Here is a 5,694-nt window from a genome sequence, read left to right as displayed (position 1 = left end):
TCCCACTGCAAATTCCTTCAGATTAGCAGAGCAGCTCGAACAGCAGCCGCTCTGAACGGACTGCATTCTGCTGCCTTCACTGCTGCTATATAACAGCACTAATAACCGGCAACAGCAGAAATTCGCTGCTGCTGCTGCTGCTGCTGCTGCTGCTGTGACGGTGGCTATTTGCTCTTATATCATCGATATTTCTACGAATGCTAATCTAGACTAGACCGCGGTGCGGGAATTCAAAGTTTCCCGCGCTACGGTCGCCGCCGTCGTTGTCGCCGCCAGCAGCAGCAGCAGCAGCATTAGCAGCAGCAACAGCATCAGCAGCACCGCTACGGATATACTTTCGAGACGAGGTTTTCGTTTTACCGCCAAGCTTCTATGGCGACCGTGGGTAAGCGCCATCTTGCTTTACTCTTGTGTTTTCGCAAAATAACCAGCGCCGCTGTGTGAGGTGCAGGCGAATAGTGTGTGCGGTGCGTTGTTTGATGAATGAAGGAGAGTGAATTGAAGTTTGACCGAAGTCGAGCGGCGCCCCCGCCTCCGAGTGGCCAACGAACCCCGCAGCGTGTTCCGGCCGATCCCAGCCAGCGTGTCGCAGCCTAGGTAAGCAGCAGCGACAATTGGTCAACAGCAGTAGCCAGCAAGCTTAGAGCAACATTCAGTAGTCGTCGTCGTTGTCGTTGACGATCTGCTTAGTTGGCATCATCATTCATCACTTGCTTGACTATCTCCTCCTGCTGTTGGGGGGCTAGCGACCGGTGAACGTTGGTGGCCTGTTCATCCTTCAATTCGCTAGCTCAACTGCTACTTCGTCTCATTATCGCCAGCAGCAGCCGAAGCAGATACGGCGGCTGCCGGAGACGATACTGGCTGTGATACAGATAACAAACAGCAACGGCAACAGTCGCAGCATCGTCATCGGCTACCGCCAGCTCGTTCCCTTCATATAGATATCTCGTGTAGCGTACACACACATCTTTGTGTTGCTGCTGATATTCCGTGCATACTGTGCTTCAACTGCGACGGCTATTATGATGCTATGGGAGGAAAAGTAGCGTTGCGCGACGATCTGGCCTGTGTCTAGTGATGGTTGGCAGCCTGGGATCGAATCGGAGTCGGTTGAACTCGATTCAATCCAATTAGGCCGTCGGCGCCGTGTCCATCGTCGATTTGTTTCTAGGTTGACTCGTTCCTCCGTCCCTCCTTCCCTCCGCCTAGCAGCCAGCAATGATCCGTCGACCTTCACTACTATTGATAATGCTGTTATGTATGTCGTATAGGTGCTGTTGTATAGAAATACAGATCGTTAGCAGTTTTTTGTGAGACGGACAATTGAAAACTGCTGCAAAAAGTGACGAAGTGGTAGATTTGCATCTACGTACAATACTGTTGTTGCTGCTGCTGCTGCTGCTGCTTATTATTCTACAGTATACATTGAACGGAAAGGCTGCTGTTATGGGGCGGGCGGGGGGTAAGGGGGTGTATTCGCTAGTACGCGCCATTTAGATGATATGGCGGTATGTCGCACAGTTTGCTGCTAACCTATTATAAAGTTACTACAAGACCAAGTTAGTGTATCTGTAACAAGCACCGTTCATCATTGATCGCGTTTGTTCGTTGCTTTTTGAAGCTCGGCCAATTTCATCAAAATACAGATGTTATAGCCAATGAGCCAGACAGTGGTTGGTAATCAGTGCGGATTAATGTTACGACTGCTGCTGTTAAGCGGGGCGATGATGATGATGCTGGTGATAGAAGAAGCTATAATAGTAACAAATGTCGGTAATGTGGATATCGTTGTTTATATCATGGCCGTTCTCGCTGATGTCGTTACAACTGTGATGTCAGTATTGACACTAGTAGTAGTAGTAGTAGTAGTAGTGGTAGTTTAACGCTCTGTCTGGGCATAGAGAATTTGTCGATGCGTGTAAATCAATGACAGGTAGCTTTTTGATTGAGCAAATGGCCTGCTTACAAACAGGCCAACAGGCAGACAAGCAAGCAAGCAAGCAGATACGCAAAGGCAGAGCAGACTCGATCATGATCATATGTTGCAGGAGCGGCACAGAACTGTGCATTTGTTAGTGGTCGCCATTCGGCGAATGATATGAGTGCATGAAGTGCATGCAATAGTGCACGTGGAATCGATCGTTTGTTGGCCGATTGGTTGATTGAAAGCTCATACGGGAAAAATTACCCGTCTCGAAGTTCATGCTATTGTTGTCACAGCAGGACTAATGGACAAGCCGTTCAGCAGGTTGATAAGTGAGAGTGTTTTGCTAATTAAAAGCTATTATTATTATATTAACGGTCTCTTTTGCCAACCCATCGATATTTTTCTGTGGCTATGTCCCTTTTCATGGAGAGTTCAGGTGCTGCGAACTGGCTTTCGTTTGTGCGTCAGTTATTGTAGTATCGCATATATGTAGTGTAGCATCAGTGGCAGTTGTTCTATGGATAATATGAAGGTAATTAGTATGAGTATTGATAATACGATTCTGATGGTGCCATCTGTATTTGCGACACACTGCACAGTAAGCCGCTTTCTGTTGCCGCCTTTTTCTAAATGCCGCCTGTAAATCTATTCGTTTCTATATCTATGAACTGTTCTCACCTTTCCTGCATCGTAATGGATGGATGATAGTTGTTCGTTCGATTCAAGTAATCCTAGCCCAGCATGATTCATTCGGTTAGAGAATGCTACACAAGTGAGCATTGGCCTGAATTAGACAACACAGAAAAAAATAACAGTAGGCCAACCGATGCCATATATTCGTCAATACTGTTACCCGGCAAAATATAATCCACCGAACTCTGTCAACCAATTTTTAGTATCTGGAACACTATGTATTGTAGTATGAGGTGTCATTTATGTTCCGTGAACGTTATGCAGAGTGACAACATTACTTAATACCTCCGCTGGTGTCATTGTGTTCTAAACAGAAATAACAATTTCTTCGATCGCTTTACGTGCGTAAGCAAGTCAGGCGTCGTCCCCGCATCAGATCGATGACTGGCTGGCTGGCTGGCTGGCTGGCTGGCTCGCCTCAGGCCGCGCGAGCTTTGTTTACTATCGGTATCTAGCATACGCCTCACATGTGCTTTTAATTCACATTATTATACCTATAATTCCATTACGCAACTACTAATACTACTGCTGCTGCTACTACTGCCGCCGCCGCCGCCGCCGCCGTCGCCGCCAGTTGTACGATCGTCTCACAGGTCGCACCACTGCAGATTGTCCGTGCTTGTTTGATGCCGTTTGGTTTCAGCTGCATGGACAAAGGCGATCGTCGGTGCGGCAGTCACGCCGACAACGACTACCATGTGCCGCTTTTGACGCAGCAGCAGCGAATAACATATTATTAGTAGCGTCCTATCACTGCTACCATTGTGGAACAGCGGCGCGTCGAAATTGCGCAGAACTCGTGCTGCTGCTGCTGCTGCTGCTGCTGTTGTTGCTACAGCAACCGCCGGTAGCCGCCGGTGATGGTGGACTCATCTTCGACGGGCGGCAACGACGACGACGGCAGCAGCTGCATGGCAGCGGCGGCGGTGGGAACGACGTCGCCGAAAGCCGACGACCATCCACCAGGCAGGCAGGCAGGCAGGCAGGCAGGCAGGCAGGCAGACAATCGAGCAAGCAAGAAGCAGTAGCAGGCACTAGAGAGAGATGAGCACGACAGACTCTGCCGTCTGCCTAACCGCCGGCCAGAGTTTGTTCGTAAGCCGTTTGTCCGCCCGTCATTGCTTCATGCCGGCCTTTGCCCCACGAGTAGCTGTTTCCAATGACGACGGCCGCTAGTGCAACTAAAACACAGGTACCAAAGTAGCGAATGCGGTGGGCAGTGCGCTCTGAGATCGTTACAGCTTCTGCGACGGCGGCGGCGGCGGCGGCGGCGGTAACAGCGAGAAAATTGAACAGTGACACAATTGCTAACCAGCAGAGTAAACGGACTATGGAAGGCGGCGAATGAGTATCCGTTTTCGGTCTTCTGTCGTTACGGTGACCGCATCACATAAGCAGTTGTGAAGATTATGCGAAGTTGTCGACTGTTCGTTGATTGGCTGTATCGTGGTACAGCTTGTTGCTAAAAGAGCAAAGAAAGGTTTACCCCATCCAGTATCCTGTTACCTCTGTATTACGCGTGCATTTGGATATGCTTTTCGTGAAAACAATGTTGCTCAGTGGCTTCGATGGTTCAGGAAAGGAAGTATTGTAGAATTTCATTTAGTCTAAAAAGCCATTGTGATGCTTACGGATGTGGGGATGTCAATACTGCTTTTCATAGGAAATGTTCATATTGTTTTTTGACAGCCTAATCGGACGACGAGTCACTTCACACCATGCGACTCAGTTTCTACACTATTCAGGTATGGGGATAGGACTTGCCTGAGGTGCATTGGCGACCGTTGACTCCAAATATGGGATCGCCCATTTGTATCTAGAGTTTTTTTTTAGCTTGTTGCTTGTAGTTTTAGAAAGGCCTTCATAGAAAATTCGTACAGAAATGAACAGTTAGTTTAACGGAAAATGTAAGCAACATTGTAGCCACGGTGGAAAACGTTGGGTCGTCGTGCAAAATTTGAACGAAGGTCGGGAATTATCATATCTCTGCACGTTAGGCGAACCCCCGCTTTTTTGGCCGAAATCGGCGATTTACGTTATCAATAAACTTCCATGCGTGTTATTAGAAATCCGACAAGATTTCCATGAGGCAACTCACAAGGTCCCCAATAAAGTTTACACTTAAAGGACTTGAAGATTCCTCAGTGACTCTAGAGGCCAACTCTAATAACCTTAATTATACAGAAATTAATGTTCGTTTTTCAGGGGAAAATCTGTTGCAAGTCGGCTCGTCCAAATAAACTCCAACGAACAGTCGTTCTGAACCTTTTACGTGTATAGGCCATTTCCGGCTGTTATACTTTTGTGGTTATGAGTCCATAGCTTACTCCTGCCGGATTTGTCCTTGTATGTTGTGTACTTGGGCCACCCTTTAGCGAATCTTCACCTATCAATATCGTTTGACCCACACTAATCCTTAACAGGTCATTTGCCGATCAGAGAAAGCAAACCTAAAATAAGTAGTGATATGTTAGGCCCCGAATCAAAAACGTAATCAGGGTGAACGAAGGTCATTTTGGACAAACATGACAATCAAAAACAATATTTTTAGCCAATCCAAATATATCTGTTTTTATTTAGATAGTCTTTTTGTCTGCGTTTATTTCGTGTACGCTAGTGGTGTTTTTTTGTGTTACAATTCGACTACAAACTAAAGTTAGTAGTCGGATATTTCATATAGTATATATATCATAGTATATATGATTTTCTTGAATCACCGCCATTGCCGAAACAACACCAGTAGCAGTGCAACATATTCTACATATTAAGTGTATAATAGTATAACAGGTTCTTTGTGCCTTCGTACTTTCTGTGTATATTACCCCGACATGATTATGATACCCCAACTATGAAGAGCCGGCTACTGTTAACAGCCCCCAAAAAATAATAGGTTGCTTGGTGCTTCCGTGCGATAATACATATTCGGTTTTTGCAATGTATATGTTAGGTTCGGGTGCAAGGCAGTTCTTAACGTTTTTTTTCTAAATACAGAAACATTATATTTCTTTATTATTGCTAGGGCCACCTCGCAACTTACAGGTTGTGCACGTAACGTTAAAGCTATATATATA

General features: G+C 46.4%; 1 protein-coding gene across 6 annotated transcripts in view; it reads left to right on the top strand.

The window, feature by feature from the left end:
* The first annotated feature begins 234 nt into the window (after positions 1-234).
* Positions 235-5,694, top strand: part of LOC111245788 (protein phosphatase 1B-like) — a 17,635-nt gene continuing 12,175 nt past the window's right edge. For 2 of the 6 annotated variants that reach the window (XM_022794565.2, XM_086981485.1), the window contains exon 1: positions 3,836-4,368. The gene's annotated coding sequence lies outside the window, so the exon portion shown is untranslated. The other 4 variants (XM_022794566.2, XM_022794561.2, XM_086981487.1 and 1 more) reach the window with 4 other exon arrangements.

The sequence above is a fragment of the Varroa destructor genome, unplaced genomic scaffold (assembly GCF_002443255.2).
Source record: "Varroa destructor unplaced genomic scaffold, Vdes_3.0 BEIS01000002.1, whole genome shotgun sequence".
Taxonomy (NCBI): domain Eukaryota; kingdom Metazoa; phylum Arthropoda; class Arachnida; order Mesostigmata; family Varroidae; genus Varroa; species Varroa destructor.
This window is presented reverse-complemented; position numbering and strand designations above follow the sequence as displayed.